This window comes from Lytechinus variegatus, chromosome 15 (genome assembly GCF_018143015.1).
Source record: "Lytechinus variegatus isolate NC3 chromosome 15, Lvar_3.0, whole genome shotgun sequence".
In the NCBI taxonomy this organism is placed as follows: domain Eukaryota; kingdom Metazoa; phylum Echinodermata; class Echinoidea; order Temnopleuroida; family Toxopneustidae; genus Lytechinus; species Lytechinus variegatus.
Window position 1 is genome coordinate 19,900,714 of NC_054754.1, and position 12,839 is coordinate 19,913,552.

Consider the following 12,839-nt stretch of genomic DNA (forward strand, 5'->3'; position numbering starts at 1 on the left):
CATTGTTCATAATACTCTTTGGGCTATAGTGGCGGCTATTTTAGATATCAAAATACTGCAATGTTCCAATATTTGACATAATAAATAATATATCTCATTAGTAATGATGATTTGCATATATTACTTCGTTCATACATCGCGATTTTAGTTAGTGCTCATTTTTGTGAAAACTAGTTTTCCCTATTCATATTGTACATGATAGTGTATACAATGGCCTATGGCGGATATTTTGAATATCGGAAAAATAAATATTTTGTCAAAAATTATTTTTTAAGATTGTATTTCACTCCTGCCACACAATTTCATGCACTTCACAGCCATTGTGAGGACAATTTTATGAGTTTCATGGGTAATTTGCATATTTTGGCGGCCATATTGGATTTTGCCAATTTGCGGAAAATGCTCAAGGTTACACGAGTGGCATCATTCAGATTCGTAATCAGCACCCTCGAATTGACAAGAAACCATAAAAAAAATTGTATATATAAAAAAACAAGGTTTGGTCAATTTTTTATGGGGCCTATCCTGGACTAATAGAGATTGCACACAAAATGAGCTAAAATGACATGCCTCTATAACTTGCCATTTTTCAGGATGATCCATTCTTTTAAAAGTAAATATATCCATCAAGTTAGAAGGATTATGTCCTCAGCTACAACATATTGAAAACTGAGCGAAAATTGACCTATATTTACAGAGTTAGAGTCAAATTTGCATTATTATGATGACGTCATAAGTAGCAAAATGGGCATTTTGAGTTCCGACGCCATTTTGATGACGTCATGATAAAATTTCGGGTCAAATGTGACATGAAATCACATCTCCCATCCATACTCTATTCGAATATGAAAAAAAAATGGGGGTCAACGGACTACCTTCAAGAGCTATAATGAATTTTGTATAGGCATGTTTTTGCACATATATTGTCTACGGTTAGTGCGCGCGCGCGCGTGCTGTAAACTTTGATGGCGGCTAATTCCTTTATTACTTGTCATAGAAGGTTGATCAAGGTATCAAATTGTTCAGAATTATATTATCGGTGCATTGATATGAAAGAAATGGCGATTTTATGTTTTATAGTGCCGTTACGCGCGAGAACGCGCAAATTTTTGAAATGCGTAAAATGACCTGATTCGTACTCTGTTTTGGTCAAAAAGAGATTTTGAGAATTTTTAAATTTTGACGCGAGCGTACGCGCACGTCATGACCTTTACATGACCTTTGATGACATGGGCAGTTGACCCTTGACCTGAAGTTAATGTGATGTAAATATCGTTAATTTTTGATAATTGATAATGAAGATATGATTGATAATGTGGTTTTACAAAATGGCGTCTAGGTGACGTCATGGTGACCTTTTGACCTTGAACTTGCTAAGTCCCCATATCTGATGATATTTTGAAGATAATTGATGATGTAGATTTGGAGATTTTGTGCTAACAAGAAAAGGGGGAAATGAAAATAAATGAATAAATAAAGAAATAAAGAAATAAAAAAGAAAATTCGTACGAAATTAATAGTTGATCTGTCGATTGACAGATCACCTAATAATATATGATAGCAAAGATCTTGGTTGCGATTAATCTGGTGATAAATTCTCACATTCTATAGTCAAAATAAATAAATCATGTAAACAGGTAAGCATATGAAGAGGCGAATCACTCTTATCGATACACAATAGTTATTAATTTTATTGGAATTATACATGCCTTTGGCCTTTATCATCCTCGTCATTAATTTTGTTTATTTGTATAACTGCTTTTATCGATCTGCTTTTCTATATCTTCATAATTTGAATATTGAAGATGGAGATGATAATGAGGAGTTGACGGTGACAATGAAGAAGATGATAGAGATGATGATGGCCATGGTGGAGTTATTGGTGATGATTAAATCGAAGGAAAAATGATAATCCGAAACATTGATACAGGAAATTTACTCCAAAATATTCTGATATTGAAACAGCAGCACTCTAAATGGGTAAACTATTTTAACTTGTCAGTTTCTTCTGGGACTTGCCACAGTAAGACCCCTTCCCGATACCAATGTCATGCTTCTCCATTGCCTGACCTAGCAACGGAAGAACAGTTCTTTTGTATGCCCTTATACCCGATAACATCAAATAATATTTCAACCAGTCAAATACGCAGTGACAAATATGTATAACACGTTAAGTCTGGAACTATAACAAGTTGTTTAAACTTTTTTATTTACTAGTTAAAACTTTTTAAACAACTTGCTTAAAATATTTAAACAGTTGTTAAAATGATAAGACATTTGTTTAAAAAGTTTGAACAGTTGTTGTACACAATCGCCTTTTGTTTTTTAACGTAAATTAACGATACTTTACATTAGCATATTGGGCGAATACTAAATTTGCGTCGGGGAACAGGTGTTTTGTAATTGACTGACACGCCCATACAACATATTGAGCAAATATTATTCTGCTAACTATATGATAGATTATTGGAATCAGGGCAATGCAGTAAAAAAAAAATTAAGGACTAAGGTTTCGATGCAGTACACTTTGTCCAGAGAAGAGTTTGATCGAGCGAAGCGAGGAAGTCAAATTATTGGCTGCTTGAAGATATATTCAATGTTTTATATTTCATATAGACCTATTGTGTATAATAAGTGAAACGGTAATATCCAAGCATTCAATAAAAAAGTAATAAAACAGTATTGAAAATACAGAAAGCATGTACAATGTATGCAAATGATAACTGGTTTCTTTATGGAAGATTAATATTTTAAAATGCCATTCTAGATGTAGAAATATACCGAATATTGAAGAGTGTTTCTTGTAAAATAATTGGTTATAAACATTTGAAGGCAAATTATGATATTAAAAACGAAAAATGAGAAACATTCTTTTTTAATAACTTGAATTTCTTAGATTAAAGTCACTAGGTTTAGCATTGCGAGTGAATGAAATGAGTGAAGAAAATATCAAACTGCCAGTAGACATGCGATCGTCCCGATTCGGAAGAAAAAAAACACAAAATATTTGTTTTATACTTTGATTAACTTGCTCTGACAACAACAGATTCGTTAGAAATTATATTCTGTATGAAAATACCATGTCTTCGGTTTTACGAGCGAGCGAATCAAGAAACGAAGTCTTCTAATTATTGCGTTGACTCAGTTCATTTGACTAAACTCTATTCCCATGTAAATGAAAATTATCGTAATGACATTGATTGATTGATTGACTGATTGATTGATTAGCTGATTGATTGATTGATCTTATATCAAAAAATATATCAAAGTTTATCACAGGTAAGATAAGATACAAAGAATCTAAATAATACCTTGAAAGCCGAAAAGGGTAATTTCCAATGGGGTCCTATTGATAGTATAAACATTGACATATTGTAACAACAAAATTTATTTATTTATTATTTTTTTATTTCACATCTTTATACAGGGTAACCAATTCAGCTATACACGATGAAAAAACATTTACAAAGATAAAAAGCTGGTTTGCAATTTGGCCCTGTTGATCAAAATACATACAAATTATAAAATACATAATATGCAAAAGATGCAAGAAATAAACCTTTAAAAATCCCAATCCTCATCAGAAACACACAGAAGCACCCAAACCCACACACACACCCCATTACACTCTGCAGACTTTTAACTTACTTGTAACATATAATAAATTCAACATTATGATTACATATCGACATGAGCGAAAACAAATTTTACAAATAAGATACAATTAAGATACAAATGGTGTGGGATTATTTTCAAGAATTCAGAAGACGTTTGAATATTGCTAAAGATTGTGCAGATCGAGTGTCTTGGGATAAACAGTTCCATTCACTTGTGCCTACCGGGATAAATGTGTTTTTGTAATACTGCTTTTGAATTTCGGGGCTCGTAGCATTAATTTATTAGTTCTTCGTGTTATACGCACTGATACATCATCATTAATAATAAATTTGGTACTTAATAAATGGGGAGCTAATCCATTTACACATTTGTATACCATACATAATGTAGATTTCCTGTACAATTCTTTTAAAGAAGACCAGGAGAGAATTTGAAAAATACGCTCTGATGGGGTTTCCCATGTATAACCGCTTACGATGTAAGCTGCACGTTTATGTAGTTTTTGCACCGTATTATAATTAGATTCAGATCTATACGACCACACATCTGAACAATACATTGCATGAGGGAGAACGAACCCTATGTATAATCGTTTAAGTTGTTCCACATTAAATAAATGTTTGTTTCTTCTATTTAACCCAAGCTTTTGTTTCATTACTTTTACAATTGAATCAACATGGTTTTTGAATGTCAAAGTATCATCAATTATCACGCCCAAACATTTGTGCTGTGATACACACTCTAAAATAGTGTTATTGATTATTACAGATAGATTTTTTGTTATCATTTAATATCAATCTGTTTTTACATGTCCACTCATATACTTCTTTCATTGCGGAGTTAAGCTGGTTTTCTACAGATTCTATGGTTCTACCACTAACATACAACGTTGCATCATCAGCAAACATAACAATCTTCCCTGATTTGATATAAAAAGCCAGATCATTAATATAAATTGTAAATAGTAAGGGCCCTAAAACTGTGCCTTGTGGGACCCCAGAAGAGGTAGATTTTATACTCGATTTGATCCCTCCTAATTCTGTGTATTGTTTCCTAAAACAAAAATAAGATTTAAACCATGCGATAGCATTATCAGAACATCCTATTGCAACCAGTTTTTGTAGTAAAACATAGTTTACAGAATCAAAAGCCTTTCGCATGTCAATAAAAGCTATTCCACAAAACTTACTCTTGTCAACTTCAGGTGCCCAATCGTCGACAATACATAATAAAGCACTTTCAGAGGAATGCATTGGTCTAAAGCCAAATTGTTTATCACTAAAAATGTATATCTAATAAATGTGTCTGCAAATGCTTTTGTACCCACTTCTCCAAAATCTTGGAAACAATTGATAACAAGGACATTGAACGATAGTTTTCTACACATGATCGATCTCCAGTGTTATGGATTGGACGAATTTTGGCAAGACACCAGGCTTCCGGGTAGTACCCTTTAGATAATGAAAGATTAAAGACATAAATAAGACTATCTATTACAGATGTGGAACATTTCATCATTTTCAAAATTTTAACCGAGATTTTATCAGGCCCTGTGGCCTTTTTACAGAAGAGCCATCAATTTCTTTTGAAACAAAATCGTATGATATAAGAGGAATATCAAAAGTTTCGTTTTGATTATCAGAATTTAGTTCTGATAATGGATTGTTAGTTACTTTATTTGTATACGTGGGCACAAAACCACTTTCTTCCACGTCACCCAGCAATTTCGAAACACTACCAATAAAGTAATCATTAAGTTTTTCAGCTACTATATCAGGCTGAGTGACTGTCCTGTCATTACTCAGCAATTTTATAGCAAGTTGTCCAGAACTAGAGGACAGTTGTTTTAGGATTGACCATAATGCACCTGGGTCTCCAGACTTCTCTATCAATAAGTCTTGTACATACATGTGTTTAGCTTTCTTAATCAAACACGTTACATTGTTTCTCACTTTTTTGTACTCTTTCCATAAACCTGGGGAACTAGACTTCAGGGCCTTGATATGAAGATGCTTTCTTTTATTCATCAAGGCTATTATTTTACCTGTGATCCAGGGAGAAGGGGTTTTTCTCATTCTTTTACGTTTGTATGGCATATGTTTATTAATCATTGACATTATTTGTTTGTACCACTGTTCCCAAGCTGTGTCGACGTCATTTACACCGTTTATATTAGTAAAAGATAAGTTTGATAGATCATTGACAAAGTCCTCCTGATTAAATGTTTTCAAGTTTCTACATTGGATATCATTGTGTACACGGTCGAAACTCTTACAATTTGAACACGTGTAGATCAAGTAATGATCACTAATATGGGTTCTTATTCATGTTATTACACCTGTGGAGTTGTGCTCATCCGGACATGTTGAATATATATGATCTATTAGTGTTTTAGAATACTGGGTCACACGAGTGGGGGATTTGATTAACTGTGACATAATGTATAAGCTACGACCAGTACTAGAACATGGTAAAAAGACATATCCATCAATCAGATAATTTGCAAAAACCTGAAGCAAACGATTATCTACCTTATATGAAACAAGATTATATGTAAACATAACCTAAATCATTTAAGGTACCAGGAACCACCTGTACAAAATGTGTGTTTTTTACTGGTGATACTGTTCTCGAGTAGATTCCAATTTTAGGTGCTTACTTAGTGCTCTCTTAAAGTGAGGAATTTGCAATAGCTTTAATTTGATTAGGAACAGCTTTTCAAAATTGGATACAATTGAATTAAAGGGTGTTCCCTGTATGACATCCCCGTTTTGGTAATACAAAATTAAAATGACTATTTCTAGTATCATACCTATGGATATTTGATACACAACTTACACAAGTGAAATTATTTGCTTTGTTTTTTCTTGACCATTTTCTGTAATTGAGGTATCAAATTAAAAAGCAGATATTGAACTTTTTAAAAATATGTTTTTCTTTTTTAAACCAGATACCGCTCGCCAAATGACTTTTTGGTATCCCCTCTTCAAATTGTTTTTGCTCACTCATGCGTGAATGAGAAATAATCGAAGTAATTTCAGGTGAAAGAGGAGCCTCTAAGCTTTACAATGGTACGTCATTTGTCTATCGTATGTATGATAAAGTTATGATAAATCTCGGTTTCGTTTTTTCCGGGACGCACTGTACAATGTCGGCGTCAAAATACGATATAAACTCAGACAATAAGAAGTAACGTGTATTCGGTCGTCTTGCCAACCGAATCTCTTTTGCGTTGCGTAAACGTGGAAACGATGGCTTATAGTTACACTTTTTATCACTTGCTGCTTTAATAATTCAGTATTGGAATATACGAGCTGAGTCATCGAAAGAGCAAGTAAGCACAGTGTGAAGTAAAAGGGGGACAAATGCATATTTTGGGATCAAAATAAGCCGTGATGACGGTGCCTCTATCATTTTATTGTTTTTATTATGTTCCCTCACCATTATGTTCCTAAAAGCATGGTCACACCGCCCGAGTTGTTGGAGCGGTCGTGGAGCGGAGAGAAAAAAAATCATCACCGCTCGCTCCCGTTCAACATTTTCGATTTCGATTGTTTTAATTTGTTTTCGATTTTTGTTTTTGATTAATGGCCTGGTCACACCGCCCGAGCGTTGTTGGAGCGGTCGTGGAGCGGTAAGGAGAGGGGGTCGAATTTCGCTCACAAAATTGGGGAAAAAAATCGAAAATGGTGAACGGTAGCGAGCGGTGAGGCATGGTCACACCGCCCGAGCATTGTTGGAGCGGTCGTGAAGCGGAGAGAAAAAAATCATCACCGCTCGCTACCGTTCACCATTTTTTATTTCGATTGTTTTTTTTTATGTTTTCGATTTTTGTTTCCGATTTTTTCCCCCAATTTTGGAAGCGAAATTCGACCCTCTTTCCCTACCGCTCCACGACCGCTCCAACGACGCTCGGGCGGTGTGAACAGGCCTTTAAATAAACGCATCGCGCGAGGAAAAATAAACAGTTTTATATCGGTAAATGGCCGGCAAAATGCAACACTGGCCTGTCGTCGGGAAAGTTGCCGCGGTATATTTTTGTGGGGTGGGGGGAGACGTCTTTAATATGACATAGCCTGTTCCATCGATTCCATTATAATGTTACACGAAAAGGGAATCTCTCATTTTATATATTTTTTCTTCTTTCTTCCTTTATATTCTCCCCTCTGTTTTTCACTGCTTGATAAACCAGAGGATGTGTGCTCCTGCCTCTCTCTTCTGTGGCACTGCCCCTGTTTCTTATGTAATGTACACATGACCTAGATCAACAGGTAGCCGAATGTGTTTTAGATTAAATGTTCAAAAATCTAATACCGTGTTTACACAGTGACTCGGCTCGGGGTTCGACAAACAAAAATGGCGTTTTCGACACGGCTTTCGGATCCCACTGATCGCATTTTCGCAGCATAACATTGCCGTGTTCAGCACTGCTCGCGTGTCGAACCCCCCAACCGGGTCACTGTGTAAACACGATGAAAATGTGCTATGAAAATCACCTTTCCCTGAATGTTTTGTTTTTGTCAATTCGTTTTGATGATCAAATTGCTTTGTTAAAATACCACTTCTCAGGGAGAGAGAGAGACAGAGCTAACTAAAAAAAAAAAATAATTTTCCAAATTGTTGGCGTCTTTTGAAAGAGGAGTTTTTTGAGTTCCATACACTTTATCCCATGATATATCTTTCATTTGGCAGCCGCTCCCAAAGTGAACATTTTTTTTAAACGCACTGCATGTCAGTCCTATTGTCAATATTATCACCGTGTTGTCAATTTCCTATGTAAGCTTTGGCGGATCTAGAGGGGGGGGGGGGGGCACAAAATCTCCTTTTTTTTCTTGTCGAAACGCCACCACCGCGGTGCACCGGTTCGACTGAAGAGCAAGCTACGCCATAAAAGGTCATGTCCATTTCATACCAGTATTTCATTTGATATTTTTATTATACAATCACACAACAAGGCACCTCCCACTTTAAACAAGCAAAACAAACAACACTCGCAAGTATTTGGTGTGCCCTTTCCATTAAAAGTATCGAATACCCCTGCAAATTCATTCAATAGATTTTCCCTTACTATTTATTTGTCTTTCAAATACATTTTTACAGTTTTTCTTTAAAGGACAAGTCCACCCCAACAAAAACTTGATTTGAATAAAAAGGGAAAAATTCAACAAGCATAACACTGAAAATTTCATCACAATCGGATGTAAAATAAGAATGTTATGGCATTTCAAAGTTTCGCTTATTTTCAACAAAATAGTTATATGAACGAGCCAGTTACATCCAGATGACAGAGTTGATGACATAGGTCATGAAACTGGACATAAGGTTAATCAAGTATTATTGAATATCCTTCCTGAGTTTCAGGTCACATGACCAAGGTCAAATGTCATTTATGGTCAATGAACTTAGACCATGTTGGGAGAAATGGTGTTTTTGTGAATGATCATTTTATAGTAGTTTTCAAAGTTAGCACTGCTGCTACATTAAATCGCGTAAAGCAGGCGAGACTACCAGAGGCGTTCCACATGTTTGACATTTAAGAAGTTTTTGATTTGCAGAACGAAGGGATCGACTGGAAGTGTATGCTTGGGTTAATTCACAGAGATATTTTGGAGCTTATACATTTGGAGATTTGAATGTTAGGAGAAGAACTGAAAGCGAAATTTGATGGCGAGGCAGTGATATGGTTCAAGTGAACGTGTAATACGTTTTAAAAAAGATGTATTATGAACATTCGCAATTTGAACTGAACTGTTGGAGGTAGGTATGAGGTTTATCTTCGATGAGGGGACTTCCATCTTGTAATCATTGAAGAGAAGATAGTGTTCAGTCATCCAAGACTGAATGGCATCAAGAAAATCTGCCAGTTTCTGCAACAATCGGAGAGCTTGCCCAGACTTGAGTGAGATATATAATTTTGTGTCATCAGCATTATCTTAGACAAAAAACTGTAGGATTGAATAGGGTCTTCTAACACATTCTATTCAAAATACACACATCACTATTGCGTATGTGTGTATGTAATATTACATACACACATAAGCAATCGTGATGTGTGTATAAGCCAGTTCGTAGTTCCTCTCTGCGAATGATCAGAGGAAGGTTGTTGGTACGAAAGTGACATGGTTGTTTAAAAATTAATGAGATAAGCACCAAGTTTTTGATGTCTTGATTATTCATATTCTTTTAATGTGCTTTTTATATATATCCGCAAAAAGCAACAATGCGTCCACGAACGACTGGTGTTTCACAATTTGCCAAGTACATTGTACAACATGCTATAAAATGCATTCAAAGTAGAAATGTAACAATAGCTTCCGAGTGTTCATTGGTGTACTATTCTAATCACCTGGTCTATTCAATTTTTTTCATACTGATATGTGAGGTATGCTTACGTAATATCTTGCTTTGAAATCTGCCTATCATAATTTCTTTGAACACAGGAAGGGTACCCAATCTTATGAAAATCGCAAAAGTAGTCCCTCTTTTTAAAAAAAGGAGATAATCAGCTCGTCTCCAACTACCGTCCCATATCATTGCTCACCTCGTTATCAAAAATTCTTGAAAAACTTGTCCATACACGAACCAGTACGTTCTTTAAAATAAACAATATCTTTTCGGACTTTCAGTTTGGGTTTCGCGAAAATCACAGCACCTCGCATGCAATTTTATCTTTCATTAACAAAATCACTACCTCCACTGATAAAGGTTGTCATACTGTCGGTATTTTCCTGGACTTCTCCAAGGCCTTCGACACCATTAACCACGAAATCCTTTTGCATAAACTATCTCATTACGGTATTAGGGGGAAGGCCTTGGAGTGGTTCAAGAGCTACCTTACAGATAGGACTCAGTTTGTATCAATAAATAATCACAATTCATCCAACCTTCCAATTACATACGGGGTACCACAGGGTAGCTTACTATGCCCTCTTCTTTTTATCACATACATCAATGACATCCACAAAACTTCAAATTTACTTTCATTCATACTCTTTGCCGATGATTCCAACATTTTCTTTTCTCATGATAACATAAACCAACTTATTAGGATCGTTAACTCTGAACTCATGTATGTGACTGAATGGATCAAGGCAAATAAACTCTCACTTAACTTACAAAAGACCAATTACATGTTATTTAGTAATAGAGTAAATAGTTTGCCTGGCAATCTCATTTTTGAAAACACTGTCCTTGAAAATGTTTCTGAAACAAAATTCTTGGGTGTACTTATTGATAATAAATTGTCATGGAAACCACACATCGATAATATATGCAAAACAATTTCAAGAAATATTGGAATTATCAACAAGCTCAAATTTTTTCTTCCATCTCGTACACTACTTACATTATATCACACCTTAATATTACCATACATTAATTACGGTATTTTGGCATGGGGTTGTGCAATTCAAACACAATTACATAGGATACTTTTGTTACAGAAAAAAGCACTTAGGATAATATTTCATACACATTTCAGATGTCACACAGATAAATTATTTTTTGAAAACAAAATCCTTAAAGTTAATGATATATATCTGTTCCAACTCGGCCAATTTATGTACAAACTAAACAAAGATAATCTCCCCGCAATTTTTTCAATTATGTTCTGCAAAAACTCCTCTGTACACGATTATCCTACAAGACAACGAAACTCTTATCACCTACCTCCAACCCGAACTTTACTTGCAAAAAATTATTTTGTTTTTACTGGTCCTGTATATTGGAATTCCTTGCCCAACGCCTTTAAGGAATCCCCAAGCATCACAATTTTTAAACATAACCTTAAAAAGATGCTTATTTGCCAATACTTTACACAAACAAGTCAATCTACCACATAACCAAAACCATATACAATTTTTTTTCCCTCCCATCATACAACTTGCCTGCTACCTGTTTCCGCACCTGCCATGCTCTTCTTTGCACCTCCAATTGTACCTGCACCCCCTCTCTCCCTATATTTGCCTCTGTTCTTCCCTCATAATCACAATTATTGTAACCATGTTGTTATTTTTTATTATTTTTATTGTTATTACTATTATTATTTATTCTAATTTGGTTCACTCTTTCGTTGTTACCTTCGATATTTTGTATAGCCTCCTTTTAAACTGTCTTCCGTCTCTCCTTTATACTATAGTTTTGTAATATACGTATTGAAACTAAGTTACGGGGGCTTGCCTCCCATACAAGCTTCGCTTTTCTTGGCAAGCCCCTCCGTTCTGTTTTACATAGTTATTATAGTCAAGTTACTTTAGTTTGCATTTATTCTCATTGTTTATACCTTATTTCGATTGATGTACTTTGAATTCGACTATGTATTGTTTGATTTTGTTGTGCTTTGTGAACGGAAAATGAATAAAATCTAAAATCTAAAATCTAATGAAAGAAATGAAAGGTCATTTTACCAAAATTGTCCATAAAGTACGAACTAGTATGTTGCACTGTACAGTGTACACGCAAAGCTATTTTTAAGATAGACCAATTAGCAGAAAACATGCCAAAAAGGGGGTTAAGGAATATAATTTTGTGGCACAGGAGGGATTGGGTCTGTAGCGGGCAAATAGTTAACATGTAAAGAGTATAGGCCCGATGACCGAACCTTGCGGCACCCCTATTTAAGTAGAGTAGGATAAGATCGTGAGCCATCAATGATCACATGTTGATATCTTCCAGTGATTTAAGAATCAAACCACTTTGCTACATTACCAGAGGCGCCAAATCATGTTTTGAGCCTGGATAAAAAAAAATTGCCATCAAATGTCTTGAAGGCTGAAGTTAGGTTAGTCCGAAAAATTATGAGGAGTATTGGTCAGAAAACTGGGAGGGGGCACACCCCGGGGGCACACAAGGTGTGAGGAGAATGAGAATTTTCAAAATCATTAAATTTAGAGCGTTATAATCTAGTGAAACAGAGGGTCGTGGGATCGAGCCCGAGCCATGGCGTGATTTTATTCAGAAAGAAATTGATTCGCATATTGTGCTGCACCCAACCCAGGCGAGGTAATTGGGTTAGGTACCTAGAAAGAATTTATTCTTTGAAATGCTTCCACGCTGTAAAGGGCTGCGTGGCTAAAGCAAGGGTAGTAATATCTACAATGTAAGTCCTCTAATTTGAAGATCATAGTGATCATGGTGATGTTACATCATAATGTGAAGAACTGCGCTATCAATCTCTTGTTGCAGCCCTGTGCGGGTAATATGAAGGGAAAATTTTGTCTTAT